General features: G+C 38.5%; 1 long non-coding RNA gene across 1 annotated transcript; it reads left to right on the top strand.

Moving 5' to 3' along the window:
* Positions 1-28: 28 nt before the first annotated feature.
* On the top strand, positions 29-9,079 carry LOC109373847 (uncharacterized). The gene is made up of 3 exons (XR_002122299.1): positions 29-103; positions 3,218-3,312; positions 8,930-9,079. It is a non-coding gene; the product is annotated as an uncharacterized LOC109373847 (long non-coding RNA).
* Positions 9,080-16,396: the final 7,317 nt, after the last annotated feature.

Below are 16,396 nucleotides of genomic sequence, written 5' to 3'. Positions count from 1 at the left end.
ACCAGGACCGCCCTTCCCCGTGCAGACTGTTCGGTGAAGGCGAAGTCTGAGTTTCCACGTGGTGTTGGCCCCTGCAGGCTATATCCCCGAATCCCGACCCTGGGTAAGCTGCCACGGTGGTTCCTGGGAGCCAGTCGGGCGTCTGTGTGACCTCGGGCCGTAGGTTCTAGGGAGAGGTGGGGAAAGGCTGGCTTGGTGTTGAAACCGAGTAACATGTAGGCCACACAAATAGCCTCCTCTCACTGCAGCCTGTGCCCCTGACCCTCCCCCTTCCACCCTTTGTCCTGAGGGCGGTGCTGACAGATAAGAGCGACAAAGTGGAGATCCCTTACTAAAACCGGGCCCCAAGCTGCGAAATCTGCAGCTTGGATTCTCATTAACCGAGGACAGCCTGCCTTTGAAGGTACACTGAACTACGCAATGACCCGGTACTTGGGTGGTGATTGAAACAGGAGTGAGGGTCATATTTTTGTTAACGGCAAGTTGTTGTACTGGGAATCTCCAAGAACTTGGGCAGCCTCCTAAGAGCTACCCAAACTTGAAGCTTTTTTTGAAGCATCGTTATCTTCGTTTGAAACACCCAGAAAATCTCTCCCTGATGAAAAAGATAGTGTGGCTTTGAAAATTGGATTCTCCAATCCTGACCCCCCCCAAAAAATGCCTTCATTGCCACATTCTTATAGGAAAAAGAAAACTGTCCCCTGTCACTGTTCACCACTTACCCATACCCAGAGCCCAACTCTCACAAGGATCACTCCTTTAAAACAAACAACAAAAATCTTGTTCCCTAAACAATACAGACTTGACCTATTTACTATTGTGACTGTTTTCTAGGACTAGGGAATACTGAGGGGTATTTCTATTCCTGCAAAGTCTTAGCTAAAGATCTGATATTTTATTAAACCAGTTAAGAAAGGAGAAAGTGCAAAATAAACAGCTCTTAAAATTTTATTGGAAGAACAGGTAATTTACTTTTCAAATTATCTTCAGGCACACTTAGCCCTTAAGCACTGGAAGAGCAGGGCCTCAGGGCCTGCAAGGCCTAGCAATGTGTGTATGCCTGAGGGGAAAATCAATTAACTCCAAAACACTAATAGATATTAATATATATTTAATTGATGTTCTTCTGTTAAAAATATTACACGTTGTTAACTGCAACTTATCTCAAGAGTTATATATAACTGTGCATGGGTATGTTTATGTGATATGATGCTTAGCAGGAGGGCCTAAAACAGTCCTAAATAGTTTACCTCCTAATATCTGTGGATAAAAAAAAAATCTGTGGTTTTATTTAGTGTTACCGTAATGAAGGATTCTTGAAAAGATGGCACCAATATAAATGCTCTAAGTTAAGCCTGTTTTACTCTCTTAAATTGAGGACACTTTATTAGATGGCAGCTTAGTGTTATATATCAAGGACTCAGCAATTTTACTTGTAGGAATTGATCCTTCAGCTGTATTCCTACATATGTGAGAATGAGCAAGGATATTCGTTATACCTATTTTTGCCATTTTTAATAGCAAAAGAATGGAAAACAGCTTAATTATCCATCCATAGAAGATGGTCAGTTAGTGGCAAGCCTCCTGGAGGTTCTGATTGGACAAAGATGGAGGAAGTATTTTATATATAGAGAGAGAAAGTTACGGGGGAGGAGCTGTTACAACCATGGAGCTATGTTGTCAACAGAGAGTTCTTGTAGGGCTGCAGGACAACCAGGGTATGAGAGCTTGTCCCATGGGCCTTCTCAGTTCCTGCCTAGGTTAAGGTCTCTGTAATCAAGTTTAACAAAAGCGATATATTTTGAAAATAAAAGTGTAAATACTGTTGATTAAATTATTAAATTTAATATCAAGAGAGACACTGGGAAGTAAGTCCCTGGCAAAATTGCTTTGTGTTGATGAGAGATGCAAAAAAGATTAAGTGACATGCTCTTGCTAACATTTATAGTGAGTAATCTGAGAATAAAACAGTTTCAGACATTCGGGATGAGAAAGTAACTCAGAAATCATTAGGATGCATTCCACAATGACATAAAAGGAGCCAAGTATGACTGAAAAAAGTAATGAAATACTGGGCATTTTTGAGTAATGGTTAAGCAGCTGAGTTTTGGAGCCAGAATGCTTGAATTTGAAGCTACACCTGCTATCTCTGTGACCTTGAAGATTCAATTTCCTGAACCTCTCATTTCCTCTAATGTAAAGTGAGGAAAATAGTAGTACTTGACAGTTTTCAAAAATAGGTCCTTAGAAGCTTATGGCAGGCCAGGGAAAGGGTATGGAGCAAGTAGACTGAGTGGGAAGCACTTAGGTCATAAAGCTACTTTTTGATATTCAGTATCTTTGCAGAAGTATATTATACATAGGTCATGTGGTTCAGTTGAGAAAGTGGGTGACATCTTTTTGCAAAACTCATAACCCACCACAGAGACAAGATAATAAGAGTGATAGGTGACTTGAACTAAGATGTGCAGAAGTCTTGTTCAATCGGTAATACAGCAGTTAAAAATCTCTTGACTTTCTTGCTGACAATTTTATATCATAGAAAAACATGAAGTAATTCTCCATTTTGGGGACTGTCTGGCTCATTGCAGAGCAGTTAACCTCCCTGGTGGCACGTGGCACACCACCACATATTTTCAAACATAGACCAACCCCAGTTGAAGACCATGACTAGAAGAACTAAGGGACTGCTTGAATTTTAATCTTACCAGCAAGGAGAATAGATTGGTAATGGACACATATGGAGAACTTTGGGGGAAAATGACCTTATTATCTTGAAGATTATGGTATCTAGGAAAAAAAGAAAGCCTCGCATATAAGACATACTTCCTAAACCAAGCCTCTCTAAATCGCGTCCCTAGGAATGTCTGTACAAAACAAAGGGTTCTGTGGCCAAAAATGTTTGGGAAACACCACATACTTCATCAGCTGTACTTAGTCTCATAATGCCTACAATTAGCATAATAAAGGATCAGAGAAGTCTTAGAGTTAGAAACCAAGTATGAAATATTTCTAAAGGAAAGACTTCTCCATAATGTGTTCTCTTCCTATGGCCCATCTTCCATTTCTACTATAATAGTTTCCTCTTAACAACAATTTAAAAAGGTCTCCTCTGGGTAGGTTTTAAAATAGTTGAGAAAAAAATAAAATAATTCTAGTGTAGGAGAAGATAGTAATTCTAACTCTTACACTAATTTTCTTTTTTTTTATGCGAAAGAAAGGGGCAGTACTTGGATCCCTCAAACCAATCCGAAATTCCTTTGGATGCCTGCGGTTGGTCAGTTTCTTCTTTGAATGGTCCCTGTAGCTATTGTAAGTTTTCACCACTCTCTTTCAAAGTCCTATCCCAGGACGCTTTCTCCTTCTCTTCTTGACACCTTCACTGAAAACTAGATGTGAATTCACTTAATTTTCCCTTTTTTCCCCACCTCAAACCCCAAATTTTCTACACCCCTTTATTGTCTTTTATCTGAAAGTCACACTCTTAAAATAATAATAGCTATATTGACTTTTTTATTTTTAATTTTTTAATCTTTATTTTTCCCCCCCTTTTCCTTCCACCCCCACCCCAAGCTGTTCATTGTTCGCAGTCTAGTTGTGGAGGATGCCGCTTCACTGGCCCATGTTGGTATTATCATTGTGCTCTTCCCGGCTGAGGCAGTCAGTCACCGGCCATTGGACGGCCAGTCACGGCGGCTCACACATGGCTCACACGCGACTCACAGCAGCTCTCGCCAGCTGCCGGCAACTCAAGGTAGCTCACGGCAGCCCAGCTCCAGGTCGAGCCGTTATTCGCCATCTTAGCTGTAGAGGGCACAGCTTACTGGCACATGTGGGAACCGAACTGGCAGCCCTGTTGTTCAAAGCTCACACTCCTACTTAACTGGCCGCCCAACTTTTGTTGATACCTACTTATTCTAAGGGCTCTACATACATATTTTCTAATCCATACAATAATTGCAGAGGATAGAAATTATCTCAATTTTATAAGTGAATAAACTGAAATTCAAAGAGTTTATGTAACTTGCTCCAGTCACAGAGCCAGTGAAGGCAGCCTCTAAACTCCAGATCCCACCTTCTACCCCCTCCTTCTGCTAAGTTTCTATTATGTCCCTCCATCCAACTCCTTCCCTTCAGGATACAAGCAGCACCTTAAAAAAAAAAAAAAATCCCTCAACACTTCATCCCTCTCTAGCCACAACCCTAATTCTCTTAATAGTTTCATAATCAACGTACCTTTTAAATGCATCCCCTCGTCTTCATACCCTTTGCAGCATCCTTGACCAGGTGCTACTGTCTGCTCCACTCTGTTCCCTTTTCAGTTCACCTTGCACATGACAGCCAGAATAATTTTTCTAAAGTGCACTTTTGGCCATGTCAGCACTCTCAAGTCCTTTCTCTCAAGAAATTACTAGCATTTGTATTTTGTTCCTAGAGCTGCATATATGTGTGTGGCATCTACCAACATTGAGCTATATTTATTGTTCATTCATTTTTTTTTCATTCAACAAACAACTATTCAATACCAATTATATGCAAGCATAATTCTTTGCCTCAGCTCAAGTGCTTTATTACAGGTCATCTGGACTATCCAATATGTCTGCCTTCCACTAGAAAGAACTTTGAAAATAAAGGTGCAAAACTGATCATGGTGCCCTGCCTAGGGACCCTTGTTATCTTGCCCATCCCTGCCCCTCTTCAGCCGTGCCAAGCTACAGCCGTTCCTTGAAAATGCCAATATCCTTTTATGATTATGAGCTAAATCCTATAGGTTCTTTATATTTCAGTTCAAGCTTTTCCTCTTCTGGCAAGAATTATTTGAAGCTACTATGCCCAGAGTTAATTTCCTTTCCACAGCTGTGCATTCCATAACAATTCTTACTGTTTTTAATTGAAATTGCTTGTTTAAATGTCTTTTGCTAAGGTATATATTCCTGGAAGGAGGGGAGCAGAATCTCTGTGTCACCAGCAACTACCTCTTTATCTGCCAAGAAATATTTGTTAAATGAGCAAATAAATGCTAGGTAATTGAGAGAATACCAAGACTTAATCATTCTCCGGCCGGCCGAGTGACCCGTTGGTTAAGAGCTGGCTTGGGACGCCAGAGGGCCCCAGTTTGGATCCCACATATGAGGGCCAGTGACACTGCCCTCTACAGCTAAGATGCTGAACAACAGCTCAACCTGGAGCTAGGCTGCTGTGAGTTGCCGGCAATGGCGTAGGCTGCAGCCCCTGCTCCAGTGGGTTGCCATGGGCTACCGTGTGTAGCCAGCAGCCAGCGTGAGCGGCTAGCAGCCGCAGTGAGCGGCCGTCCAGAAGCCGGCGACTGATCTGCCTCTCCCGGGAAGAGCGCAATGATGGTGCCAACTTGGGCCAGTGAAGTAACGTCCTCCACAGCTAGACTGAATAACAAAAGGACAGCAACTTGCCTGTTCCCCTTCCCCCAATTCCCCAGCGCTGTTCCCATCCCCCAATTCCCCAATAAAAATCTTTAAAAAAAGACTTAATCATTCTCCTCCAGAACACTAAAAATTAAACAGTGGATGCAAACCAGTATTGTCACACTATTTACGACTGTGTTATATATTTGTTTTAAGTGATACTAACTTGTTTATAAGGGAACTTTGTTCCCAAATGAAATATAAAGCAGCACATTACAAGAAATTTGGAGATATATCCATAGATCTCTTGATGACTATTAGAGTGGTTTTTCTGAAGTAAAAATCCAAACATAGAAAGAAGTAAATATGAAAATGCAGAGATTGTTGTTAAGAAACAAAGAAAAATAGGAGTAGGAAAAGTAACATAGCTGGTTAAACTGTTCTTCCTACAGTTGTAGTTCAAAAGAAAGAGGAGAAAAGATAAGCATAATATCTGTTGTTGCTCCTAAGCCTTTCTGTTTAGATTATCACTCATAAATAATAAATGCTGTCTTCCACATGACTAATCATCAACAAAACAAATCATTAAACCCTAAAGACTTGGATAATTTTATGCAATTATACTTGAGCATTGTTGAGTTCCTAGTACAATAGTTTTTTATTACAAATAGGCTGAAAGTCATGTTTCCCCATTCATAGCTGCATTAGAGAGGATGCTAGGACCATCCTGTCATTTTATTGAACATTATTTACTGAATGCCAATTATGTGCCAAGAACTATGCCAGATGCTGGGCACATTGATGGAGTAATAAACAAGACACACCTGGTCTCCAAGCTGGAAGAGCTTATAGAAGAGTGAAGGAGTCAGACCGAACCACTAACCTTGACATGTAGAGTTATTTTTTAAAGAATCGTTATTTGCTATATGACTACCCACTGATGTTGTGCATGATCCTTCCATTTAAACCATCAAAGACACTTACATTGCCTTCTACCACTGTTTCTCTCCTGGATTACTGCTCTGGTCTCCTTTCTTAACCCCTCATAGCCCACTCAACACAGCATCATGTAAGTCAAAGCATGTCATTCCTCCTCGATACTCTTTTACTCAGTACTCAGAGTAAAGCCGAAGTCCTTAAATTGTCCTATAAGACCTTAAGTTGCTCTAATTTCTTACTGCCCTCCATGAATAGTGGTCTTCTTGCTGTTCCTTGAACAAGCCAGGCATGCTCTTGCATCAGGGACTTTGCACCAGCTGTGCTCTAACTCCATCAGATCGTCCATAGCTGATTCCCTCGCCTTTGGGTTTGCTCAAAGGGCACCTCCTTGTCAATGACTATTTAAAACCTCAACCATTTCCTCCCCAAACCCTGACCTCCCTTATTTTGCCCTAATTCACCACGGCACTTGCCACCTTCTAGCAGACTATATAAACTATTTATTATGTTTATTAGCTATTATGTATCTCCACACTAGAATTAAAGTCGATGGGCACGATACTTTTTATTTTGTTTACTCCTACATATTAATACCTAGAACAGTGTCTGGTACATAGTAGGTGAGGAATATTTGTTGATAAAATAAATATAGAAAAACCTCTACCCCCTGGTTGGGCACAAAACAGGTTAGTGCTTATCCAAATATTAATTCAGCCAAATTTATTGACTGTAAGCCATGATTTAGACACTCTAAGTAGAAGATGAATAAAATCAGGTTCTTGCCTTGGAAGTATTTATATACTAGTGGGAGAGACACATAAATGCCTAGTTTCATTTGGTTGGGTTAAGTATCATAACAGAGGAATGTATATAAAATATCATAGGAGCATAGAAGTCACAGTAGCTTAGTTTTAGAGATACTCATGGGGTATGGAGAGCTTTCTAACCCATAATAATTGTACTCACCATGTGGCTATTAGGTGGGGTAGGAGTCTTGCTCTAGGGAAGCTGGAGAGAATTGTAGTTGAGCTTCTGAGGCCTGGAATTAACTCACCTGGATTCAAATTCTAGTTCTTATTCTGTGATGTTGGGCAAAGTACTGCTCGTCTCTAATTATAAAAAAAGAGCACTATTATTACCTAATTTTACACCATGCGTGCTATAATAGACTGCTACACATCAATTTAAAATAGGGACTCTGTTATAACCATAGATTTGATTTGTCTTTACGCACAATATGAAAAGGATAAATTCCAAGGCTCTTCTGTCTAAAAAAGCAATCTTACCAATCTTTATTCCTTTAGAAATTAAAGATATTCATTTGAATATTATTACTTGAGACAACCAATTAACAAGTGAAACAGCCAATTCAATAAGCAAAACTGGGGGCCAGCCAAGTGGCGCATTGGTTGAGCTGGCTTGGGACGCCAGAGAGCCCTGGTTCGGATCCCACATATGAGGGCCAGTGACACTGCCCTCCACAGCTAAGATGCTGAACAACAGCTCGACCTTGGGCTGGGCTGCCGTGAGTCGCTGGCGAAGTCAGGTGGGTTGCCATGGGCTACCGTGTGTGTAGTCAGCAGCCAACATGAGCAGCCAGCAGCTGCAGTGAGCGGCCGTCCAGAAGCTGGCGACTGATCTGCCTCACCCAGGAAGAGCGCAATGATGGTGCCAACTTGGGCCAGTGAAGCAACATCCTCCACAACTAGACTGAAGAACAAAAGGACAGCAACTTGTCTGTTCCCCTTCCCCCAATTCCCCAATAAAAATCTTTAAAACAAAAAAGATAAGCAAAACTGTTTAGAGAATAAATGGTACATTTTACATGATAAAGCAATAATCTTTAAGCTCAGGTGCAGGTGTTTTGAATAGCATACTTTCCTGTAATACCAAAAGGACATTTTTAAAGTAACAGAAAAATGAATGGGATGATTATAAGTATACATTTTCATTTGTGTCTCTATATATTAGATAGACGAAGACTAATATTCTTGAGACTGTTCTCAATTTAAATGCCTTATTGGAATAGGTTACTTCAACTGGCTTCACTGTTCAGAATTCTCTCTGTCCTCTCCAGTCTCAGAAAGAGCTCTTCTGCTATATATTCCTTTTACTTATCGTTGTTCACTAGGATGTCTTGCAATCTTAAAGGACAAGCATAGGGATTACTTTTGTTGTCACTGAGGGAAAAGTTTAGAGAAAATGAAAACCTTTTTAAAATTGCAGAATGTATCTATTTTAAGATTTGAAATATGTGACGTGGAATACTCTGCTTCTACATCTGACTTGTAAATATTAAATGATGTTTAATATTTTAAGAATATTAATGTTTTTAGAACAGACCTGGCACATAGTAAATGTGCAATACATGTTATCTGTTATAATCACGCATAATTTGTCCAAAAAATGCACAAAAAGGTAGAATAATGCTAATAAGTCTATTCAAAGTGCTGCCAAGGAACCTCATGTGTTGATTCACTCTGATTTTAAAAATCAAATCAAAACAAAGCTATTTCTTGAGTACCTTCTGTGTACAGGATGCTATGCGTGGTCCTGTGTTTATAAATTGTTATTATTAGTTTCATGTTCAATTCCCAATTTCTCCACAGCTCCTTGGGGAGATGTCCTAGAAATATGTGTCAAGATATGGTAAGAATCAACATGCTAGAACAGCAGTTGTAACATTGACCAAAAAAAACCCCAAAACTCCACAAAAATATGTATATCTGTCTTTAAAAAATCAACTCAAGGGCCGGCCGAGTGGCTCAGCTGGTTAAGATCTCACTTGGGAACACCAGCTCTGAGCAGCAGGGCTGCGGTTCGGATCCCACATTGAGGGCCAGTGACGCTCGCCCTCTACAGCTAAAATGATGAACAACAGCTCGACCTGGAGCTGGGCTGCTGTGAGTCACCGGCGATGGCATAGGCTGCAGCAGGGCTGCAGTGGACTGCCGTGAGCTACATGAGTGGCTGGCAGCCAGCGTGAGCGGCTGATAGCCAGTGTGAGCTACTGGGAGCTGCTGTGAGCAGCCGACCAATGACCGGCGACCGATTGCCTCACCCGGGAAGAGCACAATGATCATACCAACATGGGCCAGTGAAGCGACATCCTCCACAACTAGACTGAAGAACAAAACAGCAATTTGTCTACCTGTCTGTTCCCCTTCCCCGATTCTCCAATGCTGTTACCCTCCCCTCCAATTCCCAAAAAAACTCTTTAAAAAAAATATCAACTCAAAATGCTTCTTCTCCCTTCCCTCTTCCCATGCATCTTTCACCCTTCTCTTTTGAATTTCAGTGAACTTCTATATGAAAATGTTATAATAAAAATTAAAGGACATAATTTAAGTATTCTACATCTGGAAAGTTGTTGATTACTTGTATTGAAAGGATTTTAAAAATTAACACAGAGTAAGAGCCTGTCAATCTAGTGACCGGAATGAGATTTCTTGACCTCCACTCCTAATTCCCATCCATATGCTTCTCCTGAGCCAGATATGGGGACTACAGAAAGCTAGGAGCAAGACAAGAGTGGGTATCAGCCCCACGTGGGAACTCCTCGTCCTCCTGACTGCCCTTTCCTGTGCCTGGGAGAGCATGGGGAGATGGGGGATCGCAGAGACAAAGGGCCTCACTGGCACTGGCAGATTATCACCAGCCCATGCAGGGCAAGAGTGCATATCTGTCCTCCACCAGAGGCACTACTGTATTTCAGGCTATCATTACAACCAGACTTAACACTCAAAGCTGACAAAGGAAAATGCAACTCATTCCAGAGACTGTGGTATGTCTGTTTCCCCATAGTCTCTGCAACCCTAAGATCTGTGTACAGGGGATTTATTAGGTAGTACTCTTGGGAACAAGAGTTGTGATGGGTGAAGTAAAGAGAAGCGGACAGAAGGAAAAGTCAAACTGCTGTAGAGTTGTAACAGAGGCTTTAGCAGTAACTATGGGACACCCAGGACTGGAAATGGCCCTATAATGTTGTTCTGCCTTGAAGCAAGGGGGATGGGCTTGCCCCTCATGCATCAGTCAGTGCCTATGGGCTATGTACAGGGAGGGGGTATGTCCTTGAGTAAGGTGGCTCTCTTCAGGGAAGGGGATCCCAGAAAGAGACTCATTTGTGAGTCATAAGCCACCCACATTCAAGGCAGGGAGAATGAGGGCCTAAGTCCCACAGGGGAATCCAGGTGACATACTACAGCACCCTCTAGGTCCAGGGAGCTAAACAAAAGATCAGTTTAGTGAAATAGAATGGACTGTCAGTGAAAGAGTACACTGGAGAAGCTAGACATCAACTGAAATGATAGATATAACTGTAAACATAAGAGAGGTTAGAAGAATTGCAAGACGATAGATACTAAGAGTAACTTTGGCATCAGAATTGACAAGACAGAAGTGAATAATATTCCAGCAAAATAAGCATTACCAAAATTGATTTCAGAAAGAAGGAAAACTTGAATAGACCAAAGAACAGAGATTAGAAAAGTGAGGGAGGCTCTACCATTGAAAAATGATCACATACCTAACAGCTCAGATAATTTCAGTATTATTTTAAATAGCGCTTCCAAAACATACATGTACATAGGAAACTCCTGGGGACCTTGTTAAATGCAGTTACTAATTTAGTAGATGTTATGTTATATTTAAGGTTATGCATTTCTAACAAGCTTCCTGTGATGTTAGCAATGCCCGTCCATAGCCCATACTTTGACTAGCAAGGTTTTAAACTATGCCAGTCATAGCAAAAGATGGAAATTTTCCAGTTCATTTTATGATGCTAACATAACTTGAACATGAAAACATGACAATGACACTGCCTTTGCTTCTTTGTCAAAGATCAGTTGACTATATTGATGTGGGTCTATTTCTGGGCTCTCTGTTATATTCCATTGATCTATTTGTCTATTCTTTGGTCAATACTATACTGTCTTGCTTACTCTAGCTTTATAGTAAATGTTGAAGTCAGGTAGTGTCACTCCTCCAGATTTGTTCTTCTCCTTCAATATTGTATTGACTATTCTGGGTCCTTTGCATCTCCATATGAGCTTTAGAATCAATTTGTCAACATCTACAAAATAACTTGCTGGAATTTTAATTTGGGATTGCATTGAATCTATAGATCAAGTTGAGAAGAACCTACATCTCAATAATTTAGAGTGTTCCTATCCATTAATATGAAATGTCTCTATTTAACTCTGATTCTTTCACCACAGTTTTGTGGTTTCCCCCATATATACCTTGCACATATTTTGTAGATTTAACCCTAAGTTGTTCATTTTGGGAGATGCTAATGTAATGGTATTATGTTTTTAATTTCAAATTCTACTTATTCATTGCTGGTATATAAGAAAGTAATTAACTTTGTATGTATACATATTTTAAAAATATTTTGATGCTTTTTTTCCCCCCAAGGACCATGCCATCCTTATATCTATTTCTTGAGAATTTTTTTCTCAAATTAAAAAATTAAAGCATATTAAACTCTGAGTTTCATATATATTCTAACCTATAAATGAAATAAATGATCCCTAAGTGGAATTATTGATATTCTAAAGTGGCACAGTCCAATGGAACTTTCTGTGAGGATGCAAATTCCCTCTATCTGTACTATCGAAATATAGTAGCCACTAGCCATACATGACTTTTTAGTACATGAAATGTCACTAGTGCAACTGAAAAGCTGAAGAAATAAAATTTATTTGATATAATTTACATTAATTTAAATAGCCACATGTGGCCAGTAGTTACCATGTTGGACAGCACAATTTTAGAATTATTTATGAAACCGTGTATCATACCTACTTAAAACTTCAGAATTTGAAATCAATGCTGGGTAAATTTGGGCTTTCCCATTGAATATCTGAAAAAATTCAAGTAAGTTACTTTAGTTATTCAAACCTCATTTTTTTTTTCCAACAGAACAGTAGAAATAATAATTCCTGTTTTGTATAGTATAGTGCTACTCCAGGTTTGATCTGCATATCAGTGGCCATCACTGAACTATTTGTTAAAGGTCAGAAATTAAAAGTGAGAAATAGAAACTTTAAAAAATTTTTGACAGAATAATTTTATGGCAATTAAATTGACTCTAATATAATTTTGCATGACATTTAAAATGTTCATTTTTCTAGCTATTTGTTTTTGTTGTATCTTCCAAAAGTATCTGTCTGCAACAGATTGCAAATAAAACAAAGCTAGATACTTGACCACAGATGATTTGAGAAGTACTGTCAGAGAGTCACTGTGAAGATGGAGGTAAAGTATCTAGAATGCTGTCTGTTATATAGCAAGCAATTGATGAATGCTATTGTTATGAATGTCAGTCTTGTAATTTTTCAGTTTCTATGGTAATAGAAATATTTCCTCTGATTTGCTCAGAATATAACCCATTGGTTGATTCTGAAACTGGCTAACCATGTCCAGGTCTATATAAGTCTCTGTTTCTTTGAACAGCCATAAGACACAATAAATTCAAGTCACTATGAGTTAATAGCAATATATTTCACTCTAATGATTGATTGTACTTTTGAGTGAAGACTGTACTGTAAATAATGTATGTAAGAAATAAAGTTTGTTACTCTAAGTGCTTAATGAATAGTATATATTTGAGTGAATAGAAAGAGTATTGTAATTGGAGTGGAACACAGAGGATTTTTAAGGCAGTGAAAATAGTTTGTATGGTAACATAATGGTGAATAAATCTCATACATTTGTCCAAACCCAAAATGTACAAAAGTGAACCCTGAGGTAAGCTATGAACTTTGGCTAAATAGAATGTGTCAACACAAGTGCATCAGTTGTAACAAATGTCCCACTTTGGTGAGTAATATTGATAATGGGAGAGGCTATGCATATCTGGGATAGGAGGTATGTGGGAAATCTGTATGTTCCTCTTAATTTTGTGGTGAACCTAAAACTTTTCTTAAAAAAAAAATTTTGTTTTAAAAGAAATGATATAAAATTCCTGACAATGAGGAAAAAAGATTGTTAGCCTTTATCGCATTTGGGATTTATATGGTTATTGTGATAATATTGTTTAAGAACTACTGGGTATTAATGCAATCCTGCATATTGCATAAGAATATAATTTACACTACGATAAAAAGACAGGATTTATTACTAGGAACCACAAAGACCAATTATAATTAATTTTTAATTGTGTTTTATTAGATAAATGTGTGCAGCTATTTTCTTATGCTGATGACTTTAAAAGTTTAAAGCATCATAGCAAATAATACTATTAAAATTTTGTTGCCCACAGTGAGACACTGTACATGCAAAATGCCTTAATTATTAATTAGTCAACGTGTTATAACAATAAGAAAAGATTATTATAATTGTACAAATGAAACATACCTAATCAAAAGGTTTTAATTCAAATGGTCATTCAGAGTATATGTGCTTGCTAAAATTCTTGAGAAAAGAATCTTAGAAAACAAGGAGATGCTGAAGTAACATAAACTGGACATTAAAAATATAGATATGGCAAAACAACACATATGATGAATAGCCATAGCATCAAACAAACTGAAATTATGTTTAGAATGAAATAATCTTTGTGCAATGAACAATAGAGTGTGGAAAGAAACCAGAGCATATATCTGGGACTTGCTGAAAATTTAGGAACACAGAATGATAGAAAATGCCTAAGTGCAGCATGAAAGGAAAAGATAGTGTTTTAAAAATTACATGGTATTTAAAAATTAGAGACCGATTGATCAAAATGAAACTGTGCATGTATTGTAATATGTTTTATTTATAATTAATCTGGTTGAGTTTCTTCTTCTCCTGCCTTCCTTCCTCCTCTCCCACCACTTACTCCTCCTCCTTTTTTTATTATCTATGGTTATTCAAGAACTAAGAATAATTGTCCTAAATTGTGTGTGTGTGTGTGTGTGTATGTGTGTGTGTGTATGTGTGTATATGTATGTGTGCAAATGCACATGTGGGTGCACATGCAGAAAGGTAGTTTAAAAAGCCTAACAAATGTTTCAACTAGGAGATCACATTTATGTGTAATATTCCTAATTCCTACTCCCTGAGATGAAACATTAAAAATATTTTACATTTTATTTTATGTATTATCATGATATAGATACCACAGTGAGAATCCTTCCCAAAATGTAAAAATGAGGGGAATAAGTAGAGTTATTTGAAAGTTAAAATTTGAAATGATCCCATAGTGAATCTGAATAGAGATGGGCAAAGTCATAAACAAACAAAATGGCTTCCTGGGGGTCACTCTTGACAATAACCACATGGATTGTTTTAATATATCTAAAGAAAAACAGTGACAAGTAGATGCATATGAGATTGGGGGATTAAGAATGTAAATCATCCAGGGAAGCAAAGAAAAAGGGAGTTGCAGAGGCACAAGTTGGCACTGGCTATCCAAGCATGGTGAATTGGTGAGGAGTGGGCTGGTGCTCTGCAGGCCTTGTGAGTCTCCATCTGCCTCACAGACAGAAATTTTGCTCCTGTGGAATAGGGCCCATCAGGCTCTCAAACACAATGCCATTAAACATTAGAATCAAATAACTGACTCCTCGTATTCTGATTCGAGTCTCACCAAGCAGCCTTCTGCTTAGTTGGCTTTGTGTGCAGTTTTCTACAGGGAGATGTGCTGATGACTAATTCTAATCCCCTTGATCATTCATTTTAGATTGGAATTCTGATATGTTAGTCTTTTATCCTTGGCTATCTTAAGTCCACCCCTGGGAAATGGACTCACTCTCAGAGAGCTGACAAAATTAGATTTCTTTACTTGTTATACTAAGGACCAGCTCACAGATGATGGTGAATCCATTGTAGTAAGTGCCAGTAAGTACCAGTTCTTTACTATCAGCCAACATGCTCCAAACAATGGCTGTTTGCAGTCCCTGAGCCAAATGTTCATAACAGTCAGAGAACCACAGTGGTTTAGATTTCAGCAGTAGGGAGTCCTCAATAATTTTAAGATCAACTGACTTATTTTTCTACTCTAGATATTGCCTCAAAATGACCCAGATAATACTATTGGGTTGTCGAAAAAGTCATGACGTATTTTTTTCTATGTTTTTTGTTGCAAAAATGCATCGTGACTTTTTCAACAACCCAATATTTTGGAAGCTACAAAAGTAGAATGTGAAGATAAGAATTACCTGAGAGCTGGAATTAGAAAATTTAAGAAGTGGAAATAACAGAGAGGGTACAGCTGGAGTAAAGATAGCATCCTCATGATGCACATTTCACATACTGTTTTTCACTGTACAAATTGCTCCAGCCTCAACTCTTCCCCAGTATCTGCCTTTTCATCTAAATTAATGAGAACAAGGAAATGCTGAGAAGCAAAGGCTCTAAGAAGCATCTTAAAATCAGGATTGAAGGAAGAATGTTGGCAAAGTTAATAGTAGAGAGAAAACTGATGGAGGCAAATCCGTAGTAAAGGAAAGTTGTATTATTTTATGAAGGTAATAATGCACTGATTTTGCATATGGAGTTAGGAGCTGTTAGTCAATCATAAATCTAGTTAGCAGCACCTGGTCTTAAGGGACATGAAGGAAAAGAGCAGGTTGCGAAGAAAATACAGGTAACAACAAAATTTTTATTAGGTTTTATAGATGCAAATGGTATGTATCAATGCATAATACCTACCATCTAATAGATTAATACCTACTACATTCACGAAGTTTAAATTTATAGACATGCAAAGACATTTTTTTAAACTTACCACGTATATGCCTAAGTGTGATTTGTACAAGCTGGGGAACACTTAGGATGTGCTAATCTTAATCCTAAACAACAAAAGCAAGACCTAGTTTAGGTGACAGATGATAATGAAACCAAACTTGGCAATATGAGTGAGTGATGGAGGAGAACTTTATTACCAGGTAATGATTTCTAATCTACACACTATGAGGTGGTAAGAGTTATAATTCCATCCAAATACTGATTATAAAACAGGGTTCATATTAAAAGTAAAATTCTATCATGCCTCAAGAATGTTAAATAACTAGCCTATCATTAATTAGCTTGTTCATTCCATTGTAAAGTTCAGACAATTAATAAAGAGGCTGGATATTATTATTTTTTTT

Source organism: Hipposideros armiger, unplaced genomic scaffold, assembly GCF_001890085.2.
Source record: "Hipposideros armiger isolate ML-2016 unplaced genomic scaffold, ASM189008v1 scaffold_746, whole genome shotgun sequence".
NCBI lineage: Eukaryota > Metazoa > Chordata > Mammalia > Chiroptera > Hipposideridae > Hipposideros > Hipposideros armiger.
The sequence above is the reverse complement of the archived record's forward strand: the minus strand, read 5'-3'. Positions and strand labels throughout refer to the sequence as shown.